The 16,682-nt window shown below is 38.4% G+C and overlaps 1 pseudogene; it reads right to left on the reverse strand.

Moving 5' to 3' along the window:
• Positions 1-3,881: 3,881 nt before the first annotated feature.
• LOC131827898 (large ribosomal subunit protein eL8-like) lies at positions 3,882-15,812 on the reverse strand (annotated as a pseudogene).
• Between the last annotated feature and the right edge of the window lie 870 nt (positions 15,813-16,682).

The following is a 16,682-nucleotide window of genomic DNA, read 5'->3' on the forward strand; positions in this document are numbered from 1 at the left end:
ATATTTCCTGTAGAGCTGGTTTGGTGTTTGCAAATTCTTTCAGTTTTTGTTTGTCCTGGAAGCTTTTAATCTCTCCTTCTATTTTCAATGATAGCCTAGCTGGATATAGTATTCTTGGCTGCATGTTTTTCTCGTTTAGTGCTTTGAAAATATCATGCCAGCTCTTTCTGGCCTGCCAGGTCTCTGTGGATAAGTCAGCTGCTAATCTAATATTTTTACCATTGTATGTTACAGACTTCTTTTCCCGAGCTGCTTTCAGGATTTTCTCTTTGTCACTAAGACTTGAAAATTTTACTATTAGGTTACAGGGCGTGGACCTATTTTTATTGATTTTGAGGGGCATTCTCTGAACCTCCTGAATTTTGATGCTCGTTCCCTTTGCCAAACTGGGGAGATTCTCCCCAATAATTCTCTCCAGTATACCTTCTGCTCCCCTCTCTCTTTCTTCTTCTTCTGGAATCCCAATTATTCTAATGTTGTTTCATCTTATGGTGTCACTTATCTCTCGAATTCTCCCCTTGTGGTCCAGTAGCTGTTTGTCCCTCTTTTGCCCAGCTTCTTTATTCTCTGTCATTTGGTCTTCTATATCACTAATTCTTTCTTCTGCCTCATTTATCCTAGCAGTGAGAGCCTCCATTTTTTATTGTATCTCATTAATAGCTTTTTTTATTTCAACTTGGTTAGATTTTAGTTCTTTTATTTCTCCAGAAAGGGCTTTTATATCTCCCAAGAGGGTTTCTCTAATATCTTCCATGCCTTTTTCGAGCCCGGCTAGAACCTTGAGAATTGTCATTCTGAACTCTAGATCTGACATATTACCAAAGTCTGTATTGATTAGGTCCCTAGCCTTCGGTACTGCCTCTTGTTCTTTTTTTGTGGTGAATTTTTCCGCCTTGTCATTTTGTCCAGATAAGAGTATATGAAGGAGCAAGTAAAATACTAAAAGCGTGGCAACAACCCCAGGAAAATATGCTTTAACCAAATCAGAAGAGTTCCCAAATCGTGAGGGGGAGAAAGGGGATAAAAAGAGGTTCAAAAAGAAAGAAAGAAAAGAAAAGAATTTAAAAAAGAAAACGAATAAAGAAAAATATAAAAAGAAATATATATATATTAGATAAACTAGTTTAAAAACGTTTAAAAAAATTTAGCAGAAGAAGAGAAAAAAATGAAAAAGAAAAAAATTAAATTAACTGCAAGACTAAAAAAATCACAGGGAGAAAGCCATGAGTTCCGTGCTTTGCCTTCTCCTCCTCTGGAATTCTGCTGCTCTCCTTGGTATTGAAACCGCACTCCTTGGTAGGTGAACTTGGTCTTGGCTGGGTTTCTTGTTGATCTTCTTCTGGGGGAGGGGCCTGGTGTAGTGATTCTCAAGTGTCTTTGCCCCAGGCGGAATTGCACCGCCCTTACCAGGGGCCGGGCTGAGTAATCCGCTCAGGTTTGCTTTCAGGAGCTTTTGTTCCCTGAGCGCTTTCCGTAGAGTTCCAGAGGACAGGAATACAAATGGCGGCCTCCTGGTCTCCAGCCTTGAGGAGCCGAAAGCCCGGGGCCCCACTCCTCAGTGTGCCCTCAGAGAACAGCGCCCAGTTACTCCCGTCTGCCTGACCTCTGGCCGTGCTCCGAGCTCACCGTGCCTACGACCGGTTCAAGGTAACCCCTGAGCTGGGAGCTTACTGTCGGCTCTGTCTCTGTAGCCGGCTTTCCCCTTCCAGTACCCGCAAGCTCTGCAACACTCAGACACCCCTGATCCTTCTGTGACCCTGTAGGACCTGTGGCCACACTGACCCTGCGTGGGCTTCGCCCCGGTTTAGCCTCTGGAGCGATGTCCCTCAGCGGAACAGACTTTTAAAAGTCCCGATTTTGTGCTCCGTTGCTCCGCCGCTTGCCGGGAGCTGGCCCCTCCCCCAGGGTCTATCTTCCCCTCGCTTTGGATTCACTTCTCCGCCAGTCCTACCTTTCAGAAAGTGGTTGTTTTTCTGTTTCCAGAATCGCTATTCTTCTCTTCGATCGGCCGATGGATTTGCAGGTGTTTGTAGTCTTTAGATAAGCTATCTAGAGGATCTCCTGCTAGCTGAAGTAGTCTCAGCCTGCTACTTCCGCCATCTTGACTCCTTCTCCTGGTAATTCTATTTTAATTTGAGAAACTTTATACTGTTCCTATAGTGGCTGCACCTATTACATTCCCATCAACAGTAAACCAGGGTTTCCTTTTCTCCACACCCTTGCCAACACTTGATATTTCTTGTTTTTTGTTTTTGTTTTTGATTTTTATTTTTTGATGATAGCCATTCTGGCAGGTGTGATACATCTCATTGTAGTTTTTATTGTATTTCCCTGATGATTAGTGATATTAAACATCCTTCCATATGTCTGTTGGATATCTGTATGTCTTCTTTTGAAAAATTTCTATTCAGATTCTCCATTATTATTTATTCTCTTTTTTATCCATTTGCTTTTTTGACATTGAGTTATATAAATTGGACATGAACAATTTATCAAATGTATGATTTGCAAATATCTTCTGCCATTCAGTATGTTGTCTCTTTGTTTTGTTGATAGTTTCCTTCACTGTGCAGAAGCTTCTCAGTTCAGTGTAGTTTCATTTGCTTGGTTTTGTTTTTATTTCCTTTGCCTTTGCAGTCAGATCCAATGAAAATATCACTAAGACCAATACCAAGGAATTTATTACCTATGTTTTCTTCTAGGAGTTTTATGGTTTCAGTTCTTACTCTGAAGTCTTTAATCATAGGCTCCATGCCTAGTGTGGAACCCATTGTGGGGCTGGAACTCACAACCCTGAGATCAAGACCTGTGCTGAGATCAAGAGTCAGATACTTAACTGACTGAGCCTCCTGGGGCCAGGTTCATTCTTTTGCATGTAATTGTCTCATAGTTTTTCCAACACCATTTATTGGAAAGACTGTCTTTTCCCCATTATACAATATTCTTGCCTCCTTTGGTGTAGATTAATTGACTATATACTTGTGGATCTATTTGGCACTCTCTACTTTTGATCTATGTGTCTATTTTTGTGCTGGTATCATACTGTTTTGACTACTATAGCTTTGTAGTATATCATGAAATCTGAGATTGTGATACCTCCAGCATTGTTATTATTTCTCAAGATGGCTTTAGCTATTTGAGGTCTTTCATTGGGCTCCATGCTGGGTGTGTAGCCTACTAAAAAAGAAAAGTTTTTACTTAAATTCCAGTTAGTTCACATACAGAATAATATTAATTTCAGGTGCACAATATAGTGATTTAACACTTTCACACAACACCCAGTGCTCATCACAACAAATGCATTCTTTAATCCCCATCACCTATTTAACCCTCCCCACTCCCATGTCCCCTCTGATAACCATAAGTTTGTTCTCTATAGTTAAGAGTCTGTTTCTTTGTTTGTCTCTCTCACTCTCTTTTCCCCCCTCCCATTTGTCTTGTTTCTTAAATTCCACATATGGTGAAATCATATGGTATTTGTATTTCGCTGACTGACTTATTTTGTTTAGCATAATACTCTCTATACAAATTTTATAATTATTTGCTCCAAAATACAAAATGTACAAAATGCTGTACAAAATGCTGTTTGTATTGATAAGCATTGCATTGAATCTGTAGATTGCTTTGGGTATGTATGGACATTTATTTTAATTATAGTAATTCTTCTAATCCATGGGCATGGCATACCTTTCTATTTGTTCTGGTCATCTTCAATTTCTTTTATCAGTATCTTATAGTTTTCAGAGTACAGGTCTTTCACCTTTTGATTTAATTTATTCTTAGGGTTTTTAAAAAATTTTTGGTGTCATTTTATTTATTTATTATTTTTTAAAAGACAGCTTCTTGTTAGTTTTATTTACAGAAAATTCAACAGCATCCACTCAGTCCAGTTTGGTGGCCAGTCCTTGAGCCTTTGCTTTTTCCAACTTGGCAATGTGATCCACTGACTTTGGACCTAGGACATTGTCTCCCCAGTGACAGTGGATCACACCATATCTGTCAGTGTAATTGGTCTTAATAGCTTCCACCAGCTTAAGCAGAGCTCCTTTGTCTTCCAAGTTAACCTCTGTGAAACAAGACACCCCAGCCTGGTGTTCCCCTTGATAATGCAGTAAAGAACACCAAACTTATGACTCAGGCCAGCTCAGTGGGATCCACACCATGTGCAATAACTACCAGCTGAACCTTCTTGTTTTCCACCAAGGTGGTGACTATATTATCCTTAGCTCGAAGGACAGGTGGCCTCTTAGTGAGGACATCCCTTTTCCCAGCAGCTTTCTTCTCAGACCAGGCCAACAATCTCTTCTTCTTCTCATTCTTTGTCTCTGGTCTGTATTTGTGGGCCAGCTTTAAGCAGTTGAATAGCTGTTTAGCAGTCCAGGACCTGGGTGGACTGGTTAATTCCAGGAAGCACTTTTAGACATTTGTAGAAAATAGCCCTTTGCTGCTACAGCTGAATGTAGCAGAGACATTTGACAATGCAGGTGAGGTAAATTTAGGGCTGAATGTCTTGTCCAATGCCAAAAATTCTTGGGTCTTTTCTCAAACAGGGGACTGACCACCTTCTGAGCCTCCTGCTTCTTCACAAGAGCAAGGCCTGGGACCACCCCTTAGCCTTCTTTTCCTTTGGCATCTTGGATTGCTGGAGGAGAGAGTGTTATAATTTTAAATGGGATTGTTTTCTTAATTTCTCTTTCTGCTACCTCATTATTAGTGTATAGAAATGGAACAGTTTCTGCATATTAATTTTGTGTCCTGTGACTTTACTGAATTCATTTATCAGTTCTAATAGATTTTTGGTGGTCTTTTGGGTTTTCTATATATAGTATGTCATCTGCAAATAGTGACAATTTTATTCCTTTTTAACCAATATAGATGGATTCCTTTTATTTACTGTTATTATTATTGGTCTGATTAGTATTGATTACTGCAGCCAAGACTGCCAAGACTGTGTTGAATAAAAAAGTATTGAGTATGGAGATCCTTGTCTTGTTCCTGATTTTAGATGATAATATTTCAATTATTCACCATTAAGTATGATGTTATTGTGGGTTTTTCATATATGGCCATTACTATGTTGAGGTATGTTCCTTCTAAACTCACTTTGTTGAGAGTGTATGTTGTATTTTGTAATGTATGTTGTATTTTGTCAAATGTTCCTTCTGAATTTATTTTTTTCCTTTTTCATTTTATTTTATTTCTTTTCAGTATTCCAGAATTCATTGTTTATGCACCACACCCAGTGCTCCATGCAATACATGTCCTCCTTAATACCCACCACCTAACTCTCCACACCACTGCTTCTGAATTTATTGAGATGATCATACACTTTTTGGCCTTTCCCTTGTTAATGTGTGTTAATGTCATATTGACTGATTTATGAATATTGATTCACTCTTGCAACCTTGCAACCACAATCCCATTTGATTGTAGTAGATGACTTTTTTAATGTATTGTTAAATTTGGTTTATTAATATTTTGTTGAGGATTTTTGCATCTGTGTTCATCAGAGATACTGGCCTGTTTCATTTTTTGTAGTGTCTTTGTCTGGTTTTGGTATTAGTGTAAGACTGGTCTTATAGAATAAATTTGGATGTTTTCCTTCCTCTACTATTTTATTGCAATAGTTTAAGGATAGGTATTAACTCTTCTTTAAAATTTGATAGAATTCATCAGTAAAGCCTGATCCTGAACTTTTATTTGTTGGTTTTTTTAATTGATTCAATTTGATTAGTAATTAATATGTTCAAATTCTCTATTTCTTCCTGATTCAATTTTGGAAGATGGTGTGTTTCTAGGAATTTATCCATTTTTTCTAGGTTGTCCAATTTATTGGCATATGGTTTTTCATAATATTCTCTTATAATCTTTTGTGTTTCTATGGTGTCTGCTATTTCTCCTCCATTTCTGATTTTGAGTTCTCTCTTTTTCTTGTTAAATCATGCTAAAAGTGGGTCAATTTTGTTTATCTTTTCAAAGAACCAGCTCTTGGTTTCATTAGTCTTTTTTATTGTGTTTTTAATTTCTTTAAAGATTTTATTTATTTATTTGACAGAGAGAGACATCACAAGTAGGCAGAGAGGCAGGTAGAGAAGTGGGGAAGCAGGCTCCCTGCTGAGCAGAGAGCCTGATGCCGGGCTCAATCCCAGGACCCTGTGATCATGACCTGAGCTGAAGGCAGAGGCTTAACCCACTGAGCCACCCAGGCACCCCTGTGTTTTTAATTTATTTCATTATTTCTGCTCTGATCTTTATCATTCCCTTCCTTCTGCTACCTTTGGGTTTTGTTTGTTCTCCTTTTCTAGCTCCTTTAGGTGTTTATTTGAGATTTTTCTTATTTCTTGAGGTAGATCTCTAATGCTATAAACTTCCCTCTTAGAACTGTTTTTGTTGTGTCCCAAAGATATTGGACCCTTGTGCTTTTATTTTCACTGGTCTCCATGTATTTGTTGGTTTCCCCTTTGATTTCTGAGTTGACACATTTATCATTTAGTAGCACGTTGTTTAGCTTCCATGTTTTGGAATTATTTCCAGATTTTTCTTGTAATTGATTTCTAGTTTCATACAGTTGTAGTTGGAAAAGTTGTTTGATATGATTTCAGTCTTCTTAAATTTATTGAGACTTGTTTTGTGGCCTAATGTGATCAATCCTAGGAAATGCTCCATATGCATTTGAAAAGAATGTGTATTCTATTTGTTTTGGGTGGAATGTTCTATATATATCTGTCAGGTTTATCTAATGTGATGTTTTATTCAAAACCACTGTTTCCTTGTGGATTTTCTATCTGAATGATCTGCTATTAAGTCCCCTACTATTGTTGAATTATTGTTGATTTCTTCCTTTATGTCTGTTACTATTTGCTTTATGTATTTAGGTGCTCTTACATTGCATGTATCAATATTTACAACTGTTATATCCTCTAATTGGATTGACCCTTTTATCACTAGGTCTTTGTCTCTTGCTATCATCTTTATTTTAAAATCTATTCTGTCTGATGTAAGTATTGTTATCCCAGCCTTTTTTATTTGTATGATATATATTTTTCTATCCCTTCATTTTCAGTCTGTATTGTCTAGGTCTGAAGTGAGTCTCTTGTAGGCAGCATATAGATGGCTTTTGTTTTTGGTTTTGTTTTTAGCCATTTAGTCACCCTATGTCTTTTGACTTGAGCATTTAGTTCATTTACAATCAAAGTAATTATCACCATTTTGTTGTTTTCCAGCTGTGTTTGTAGTTCTTCCCTCTTTCTTCTTCTGTAGTTTTCTTCCCTTTGGCTTGATGGCTTTCTTTAGTGTTATGCTTGGATTCCTTTCTTTTTATTTTTTGTGTATCTTTTTCTAAAATCTGTGGTTATCATTGGGTCCATATAGAACGTTTTACGTGTGTAACAGTCTATATTAAGTTGATGGTCCAAGTGATTGAACACACTCTAAGATAACTAAGTTTTTACTTCTCCCTCCACATTTTATGTGTATGATGTCATGTTTTTCATCTTTTTATTTTGTGTATTCCATGACTAATTTTTTTAGATATGATTGATCTTACTACTTTTGTGTTTTAACCTTCAAACTGGCTGTACGAGTGATTAACCTACTACCTTTACTGTATTTTGCTTTTACCTATGAAATTTTTTCCTTTCTTATTTTTTTTACTTCTACTTATGGCCTTCTCTTTCCATGTAAAAAATTCCTTTTAACAATTCTTTTTCTGGGGGGCGCCTGGGTGGCTCAGTAGGTTAAAGCCTCTGCCTTCGGCTCAGGTCATAATCTCAGGGTCCTGGGATTGAGCCCTGCATCGGGCTCTCTGCTTGGCAGGGAGCCTGCTTCCTCCTCTCTCTCTGCCTGCCTCTCTACCTACTTGTAATCTCTGTCTATCAAATAAATAAATAAAATGTTTAAAAACAAAAAACAATTCTTTTTTTTTCCTTTATTGTTATTAGGCTGGTTTAGTGTTGATGAAATTTAACTTTTGTTTTTCAGGGAAACACTTTATCTCTCTCTCTCTCCTTTTTTTTTTTTTTTGTTTGTTTGTTTGTTTGTTCCTATCCTGTTTATCTCTCCTTCTATTCTGAAACTTTCTAGATAGAATATTCTTGGTTGTAATTTTTTTCTTTCAGCACTTTGAATGTATCATCCACTTCTTTATGGCCTTCAATGTCTGCTGAAAGACCAGCTGATACCAACTTAGTTCTTGATTGAACCAGAAAGGGGAAACATTTTCTGATATGAAAAAAAAAATACAATCTTAAGCTGCTATGATTCCTTTTTAAATAATTTTCAGCATTCTAAAAAAAATTTTTGAGACAGGCAAAGAAGCAAAAAATGTAACCAATAAATAAGAAGAAAGGAACCAATATACGTAGACCCACAAACAGACCCACAATGTATTAAAGAAGATAGAGAAAACAGTGGGCCAAATTGGTGGAAATTTGGAGATTTTCTACCGAGAAATGGAATATGAAAAGAAAAATCATGTGGACACTCCAGAAGTGAAAACTTTGACTTCTGAAATTAATAATTCATTGCACAGCTTTCATAGAGATTGAACACAGAAGACAGAATTACTGAACTTGAAGACAGATTGATAGAAACTCTTCAAATCAGCATAGAGAGAAGTAAAGAAAGAAAGAAGAAAGGAAGAAAGAAAGAAAAAAAGGAGGAGAGATGAAATGGCAGATTGTGATTAATCTTATGAAGTCCTTTACACCATGTGATTGTTTAAGCACATGCATGATTTTTTTTTAAACAGGTGCAGTGCTCTCCTGTCTGATGAGGGGTTCTGTGGGACCTCAGTGTCCACACTGACCCTTGCACTCATTGCACAGGGTGATGGGAAGGGAAAGGACATAGGTTAGAAACCAGAAGACCTGGACTTCATGCTTAGCTCTCCCATTGACTTGCTGTGTGATCTGGGTTTGCTTAAAACTTACTTTCCTGGCCAAACCCCATGGAGTCCCCAGAAGGGCTATAGCTAGGATCAGGCCTAGCCCAGCACCTGCCAGTGGAGCCTGACAAGGGGCAAGTCTGAAACTGGCTAATGATTGACCTATTCTAAATATTGACAGAGCCCAAGTTCTGCCATTGCCCAACCATACATGACTTCTCTCCTTCACCTGCAACCTGGCTCCATGTCACAGGGGACAGAACAGAGACTTTGAAGCTTACCACAAGTTCCACATGACTCCTTCATTAGGGACAATTTAGGGAGTCCCACTGATTCTCTTTCCTCCACATCAATATGAAGAGAGTCAGTAGTACTTTCCCTCCCAGTTGCTGTGAGACCACTGCCATCACAAGGTTAGCTAAGTGAGAGTGATCAATACAGCTACCCTCATCCCTGTCCTCAGCCTTCAGCCTCCCCTGAGACAGCTGGGGTTGGCTAGCCATCTCTTCCCTGGGGTCCATCTCCCTGCTCAGTCTCCCCTGGCTTCCCTTGGGACTTAGTCCATCTATTCCTGAACTTGTGCCCACGAGTTCACAAGCCCCACCCCCTGCCACCTCCCTCCATCTCTCCCTGGTCCTCTTGGCCTCAGTTTAGCTAGCAGTTTCCCATCTGTCCTTCCACCCCTTCTCTGCCCCTGTTTAAGCTGGGTGGAGGACTCCTTAGGAGGCAGAAACCCCAATTCCTCAGCAGCAACCCCAGAGCAGGACTCTCTGCACATGACTGGCTTCCAATGGAGTACTGAACTCCCACTTTCATAGATGACTCAGCCTGTGAAGAACACTCCCATCTCTAAAGGAGTTTCAGTTACTGTGACCCTCAGTCCCAAACTTTGCATGAAGGAGTAAGGACAGAAGGGGAGGGAGGAGCTCACTGATACCTCCAGAGACTCTGCAGATTTTTATTGTGTTTTATCCTTACAATCACTAGGGATATAGTGGATATGAACCCAAGTTCTTAGATGAGGATATGAAGGTTCCGGGTAATGCAGCAAGTCTTAGGCACCAGCTGGGAGATATCTATGGCATTACATATGAAATGAGCTGGGAAGCTGTTGCTGGCTTTGCAGTTATTGTTGTTCATTTTAAAGTATGATCTTGTTTAAGTTGGGAACTGTCTGTTCTTTAAAAGTTTGATAGAGGAGTGCCTGAGTGGCTCAGTGGGTTGGCCTCTCCCTTCAGCTCAGGTCATGGTCTCAGGGTCCTGGGATTGAGCCCCGCATCAGGCTCTCTGCTCAGCAGGGAGCCGGCCTCCCCCTCTGTCTCTACTTGCCTCTCTTCCTACTTGTTCTCTCTCTCTCTCTGTCAAATAAATAAATAAATCTTTTTTTAAAAGTTTGATAGAATTCACAGGCACAAAACAACACATGGCTGAGGTTTAGAAGGGGAGAAGGATGGCTTTCAGCACCACTTCAGTTTTCTTCTTATGTTTTCAGGAATGTATCTATTTCATTTATGTTTTCGAGTTTATTAGATTCTAGCAAAACAGTTCTTAATTCCTTCTCCTTGCTATTTTATTTTTTTATGAGATATAATTGACATTTAACATCATATTAGTTTCAGGTGTACAAAATAATGATTATTTGTATATATTTTTAAATGATTGCTACAATAAGTCTTGTTAACATCCATTGCCATAATTACAAAGTTTGTTTTCTGTGAGGAGAACATTCAAGATCTACTTTCTAGCAGTTTTCAAATACAATACAGTATTATTAACTATAGTCACCATGTTGCACATTACATCCTCAAGGCTTTTTTATTTTATAGCTAGAAGTTCATGCCTTTTGACCTTCTTTACCCATTTTTCCCACCCCCAAAATCTCCTCCTCTGGCAACCACCAATCTGTTTTCTGCATCTATGAATTTAGTTGGTTGGTTGGGTGGTCCGTTAGTTAGTTAGGTTCCATATATAAGTGAGAAACTGCAGTATTTGTCTTTCTTTGTCTGACTTATGTCACTTAGCATAGTAACCTTAGGGTCCATTCATGTTGCACAAATGGTAAGATTTTCTTTTTTTCATATTTTCATATGTTTATTTGCCATCTATATGTCTTCTTGTTAAATTAACATTTAATATATTATTTGTTTCAGGGGTACAGGTCTGTGACTCATCGGTCTTACATAATTCACAGCGCTCACCATAGCACATGCCCTACCCAGTGTCCATCACCCAGCCACCCCATTCCTCCCACCACCCTCTTCTCTAGCAACCCTCAGTTTGTTTCCTGAGATAAAGAGTCTCTTATGGTTTGTCTCCCTCTCTGATTTCGTCCCACTTCATTTTTTCCTTTCCTCCCCCATGATCCTCTGCCTTTTTCTCAAATTCTACATATTAATGAGATCACATGATAATTGATTTCCTTGACTTATTTTGCTTAACATAATATCCTCTAGTTCCATCCATGTTGTTGCAAATGGCATGATTTCATTTTTGATGGCTGCATAATATTCTGTTGTATATATACACCACATCTTTTTTATTCATTCATCTGTTGATGGACATCTAGGCTTTTTCCAAAGTTTGGATATTTTGGACATTGTTGCTATAAACATAGGGGTGCACATGCCCCTTCAGATCACTACATTTGTATCTTTGAGGTAAATACCCCATAGAGCAATTGCTGGGTCATAGGGTAGCTCTTTTTGCAACTTTTTGAGGAACCTCCACACTATTTTCCAGAGTGGCTGCACCAGCTTGCATTCCCACCAAGAGTGTAGGAGAGTTCCCCTTCCTCTGCATCCTCTCCAACACCTGTCAGTTCCTGACTGGTTAATTTTAGCCATTCTGACTGTGTAAGGCCGTATCTCATTGAGGTTTTGGTTTGTAATTCCCTGATAACCGAGTGATTTGAGCACTTTTCCATGTGTGTGTTGGCCAATTGGATGTCGTCTTTGCAGAAATGTCCGTTCATGTCTTCTGCCCATTTTTTGATTGGACTATTTGCTCTTTGGGTATTGAGTTTAAGTCCTTTATAGATTTGGGATACTAGCCCTTTATCTGATATGTCATTTGCAAATATCTTTTCCCATTGTGTTGGTTATCTTTGGTTTTGTTGACTGTTTCCTTTGCTGTGCAAATGCTTTTTATCTTGATCAAGTCCCAATAGTTCATTTTTGCTTTTGTTCCCTTGCCTCCAGCAATATATCTAGTAAGAAGTTGCTATGGTTGAGGTCAACCTGTCTTCTCCTTAGGATGTGGCCTGTCTTCTCCTTAGGATGTTGATGGTGTCCTATCTCATATTTAGATCCTTCATCCATTTTTACTTTTGTATATGGTATAAGAAAGTGGTCCAGTTTCATTCTTCTGCATGTTGCTGACCAGTTTTCCCAACACCATTTGTTGAAAAGACTGTCTTTTTCCACTAAATATTCTTTGCTGCTTTGTCAAAGATTAGTTTACTGTATAGTTGTGGGTCCATTTCTGGGTTTTCCATTCTGTTCCATTGATCTATGCGTCTGTTTTTGTGACAGTACCATACTGTCTTGATGACTGCAGCTTTGTAATAAAGCTTTAAGTCCAGAATTGTGATGCCTCCAGCTTTTCTTTTCTTTTTCAGGAGTGCTTTGGCTATTCAGGGTCTTTTGTGGTTCCATACAAATTTTAGGATTATTTGTTCTAGCCCTATGAAAAATGCTGGTAGTATTTTGATAACGATTGCATTAAATGTGTAGATTATTTGGGGGAGTATAGACATCTTAACAATGTTTGTTGTCCCAATCCAAGCTTTTCCATTTCTTTGTGTCCTCTTCAATGTCTTTCATAAGTGTTCTCTAGTTTTCAGAGTTCACATCTTTTACATCTTTGGTTAGGTTTATTCCTAGGTATCATCTGGTTCTTGGTATAATGGTAAATGAAACCAATTCCTTGATTTCTCTTTCTGCTGCTCCATTATTAAAATGCAACAGATTTCTGTGCATTTATTTTATATCCTGTGACTTTGATGAATTCATATATTAGTTCTAGCAATTTTTTGGTGAAGTTTGTTGGCTTTCTACATGGAGCAACATGTTGTCTGTAAAAAGTGAGAGTTTGACTCTTCCTTGCTGATTTGGATATCTTTTGTTTCTTTTTATTGTTTGATTGCTGAGGCTAAGACTTCCAATAATGGTTAAAGAGTAATGGTGAGAGTGGCCATCAGTTTTTCCCCACTGAAGATGATATTAGTTGTGGTTCTTTCATATATGGCCTGCGTGATGTTGAGGTATGTTCCATCTATCCCTACTCTGTTGAAGGTTTTTATCAAGAATGGGTACTATATATTGTCAAATGATGTTTTGGCATCTATTGAGAGGATTCTTATCCTTTCTTGTAGTTATGTGGTGTATCACAATTGATTTGTGAATATTGAACCACACCTACAGCCAAGAAAAATCCCACTTGATTGTGGTGAATAATGCTTTTAATGTACTGTTGGATTCAATTTGCTAGTCTCTTGTTGAAAACTTTTGTATCCTGTTCATTGTTAATGTTGGACTGTAATTCTCCTTTTCTTTTTTTTTTTTTGTTCATATATATATATATGTATATATATATATATATATATATATATGATTTTGTTTATTTATTTGACAGAGAGAGAGATCACAAGTAGCCACAGAGGTAGGCAGAGAGGGAGGCAGGAAGCAGGCTCCCTGCTGAGCAGAGAGCCTAATGCAGGGCTTGATCCCAGGACCCTGGGATCATGACCTGAGCCGAAGGCAGAGGCTTAACCCACTGAGCCACCCAGGAACCCCTATAATTCTCCTTTTCAGCGGAGCCTTTGTCTGATTTTGGAATCAAGGTAATGCTGGGCTTGTAGAAGGAGACTGGAAGTTTTCCATCCATTTCCATTTTTTTTTTTTTAACAGTTCAAGAATGGGTATTAACTCTTTAAATGTTTGGTCCTGGGAAGCCACCTGGCCATGGACTTTTGTTTTCTGGGAGTTTTTTGATTGCTGATTCAACTTCTATGCTGGTTATGGGTCTGTTAAAATTTTCTATATCTTCCTATTTCAGATTTGTTAATTTGGTAATTCTAGGAATTTGTCCATTTCTTCCAGATTGATCAATGGCTATAATTTTTCATAATATTCTCTTATAATTGTTTGTATTTTTGTGGTGTTGGTTGTGATCTGTCCTCTTTCATTTGTGATTTTATTTATTTGGGTCCCTTTTCTTTTTATAAGTCTGGCTAGAGGTTTGTCAATTTTATTAATTCTTTCAAAGAACCAACTCCTGGTTTTGTTAATCTGTTCCAGATTTTTGTTTGTTTGTTTCTATATAATTTATTTCTTTTCTAATCTTTATTATTTCCCCTCTTCGGCTGGCTTTAGTCTATATTTGCTGTTCCTTTTCCAGCTCCTGTAGGTGTAATATTAAGTTGTATATTTGAGAGTTTTTTTGCTTCTTGAATTAGGCCTATTTTGCAATATACTTCTCTCTTAGGACCATCCTTGCTGCATCTCAAAAGTTTTGGATGTCATATTTTCATTTTCATCTGCTTTTATACATTTTTTAAAAATTTTTTCTTTAAGGGGCCCCCTGGGTGGCTCAGTGGTTAAAGCCTCTGCCTTTGGCTCAGGTCATTATCCCAGGGTCCTGGGATCAAGCCTCACATTGGGCTCTCTGCTCAGCAGGGAGCCTGCCTCCTCCTCCTCTCTCTTTCTGCCTGCCTCTCTGCCTACTTGTGGTATGTCTGTCAAATAAATAAAAATCTTTAAAAAAAAAATTTCCTCTTTAACTTGTTGGTTGAGCCATTCATTCTTTAGTAGGATGTTCTTTAACCTCTGTGTATATGTGGCCTTTCCAAATTTTTCTTGTGGATGACTTCAAATTTTATAATCCTGTGGTCTGAAAATATGCATGGTATGATCTCTCTCTTGTATTGTTGAAGGCAGATTCATGACCCAGTATATGATCTATTCTGGAAAATGTTCTGCATGCACTTGAAAAGAATGTTTATTCTGCTGCTTTAGGATGAAATGTTCTGAATATATCTGTTAAGTCCATCTGGTCCTTGTGAGTTCTCTCTTTTAATTGGTCATTTTAACCTAGTTATATTTATCATTATTTCCAACTCATTCCATAGTTTCCATTAACTATACTTTCTTCTTGTCTCATTTTATAGTTTATGTTTGTTTTGATTTACTTTTTGTATAAGGTGTGAGACTTAGATTGGGTTTCATTCTTTGGCCTACAGATGGTCTACGGTACCAGCTTCATGTGTTGAGAAGTCTCTCCTTTCTCCATTGAATTACTTTTGCAGCTTTGTCAAAAATCAGATGCCCATAGTTGTGTGTTTAATTTATATCTAAGTACTTCATTTTCTTTCCTTTTTAAAGATTTTATTTGTTTATTTGACAGACAGAAATCACAAGTAGGCAGAGAGGCAGGCAAAGAGAGAGAAAGGGAAGCAAGCTCCCTGCCAAGCAGAGAGCCCAATGTGGGGCTTGATTCCAGGACCCTGGGATCATGACCTGAGCTGAAGGCAGAGGCTTTAACCCACTGAGCCACCCAGGCTCCCCTAAGTACTTTATTTTCTTTAGGGTGGTTGAAAGTGGTATTGTGTTTTTAGTTTTGATTTGGACATGCTCATTGTTATTATATAGGAATGAAATGTATTTATGTGTAGTGCTTATTTATTTTTAGTCTCCTTTTTTGTTTTCTGTTGGACAGACGCAGTTTTCTTGGGTGTGTTTAAAAGATGTACCTTTGTTCTTGTTTTCTTGCCTTTAGGACCATTTCCAGAGACTTTAAATGTTTTTTCTTTTTTTTTTTTTTTTTCATAATTTTCACTAGTTTCACTACGCTCCTCATACTGTCATGCCCGACTTTTCTCATCCATGCTAGTTAACTGTCTTTATGGGAAGCTCACCTTGTGCAAAGGCATCCAGCATGCTGTCACTCTCTCAATCCATTATGTCCCACAAGTGTCAGGGATGCTGGCCCAATGCACTAATTGGGAGGTGGTTCAAACTCTGGGCCTGTCTTTCTCCCAGTTCCTAGCTGTGCCATCTACCCCTCTCCTGGGTGTATTAAGAGATGAATCTTGCAGGCCCCTTCTCAGGCACAGTTCTTCTCTTGTGGTTGAATATAGATAACTCCATGGGTCCTGGTATCTCTCTGATGTGATTAGCAGCTCTGATCTGACAAGCTGGTTATAATCACAAGTCAAGGTCTCCTTCACTATTGTCTCACTCCTGCTATCCTTTCTGAGATTGCTGCCTGAGGCTTGGGAAAAGTGCCTATCCAAGAAGAAATGGCCCTTAAAGACCATCTGTCTAGTGGTTTTTAACCTCAGTTACACTTTTAAATCACCTAGGGAGTTTTTAAAGTATCAATGCCTGGGTCACCTACTCTAAATCAGTTAAACCAGAGTCTCCAAGGGTGCAATTCTAGCTAGATGTCTGTGAAAGTTCCTCAGGAGGTTCTAATGGACAGATGGGCTTGAGAACCACAGCTTTCATTTAATCCCTTTATTTTATAATGCCCAGATGAGAGAATGAGTTGGCCAAGGCCATACAGAGTTAGATTCCTTGTATGACTTTCAGCTAATTGTCTCAGCTTGTCTCACCTCTATCCCTTTTTATTGGGTACATCCTTACTTCTTTCTCTGTCTCATCCAGTCATTCTTAGAAGGCTGGGTCAAGACAGAACCTCTTGCTTACTGCTGTTCATGATTGTGTGAAATTGTCCTTAAAGAGCTTCCCCAACTACACTGTGAGCTCGTGCTGAGCTGAACCAACACCTTCTGAGTCTC

The sequence above is a fragment of the Mustela lutreola genome, chromosome 3 (assembly GCF_030435805.1).
Source record: "Mustela lutreola isolate mMusLut2 chromosome 3, mMusLut2.pri, whole genome shotgun sequence".
NCBI classification, from domain to species: Eukaryota; Metazoa; Chordata; class Mammalia; order Carnivora; family Mustelidae; genus Mustela; species Mustela lutreola.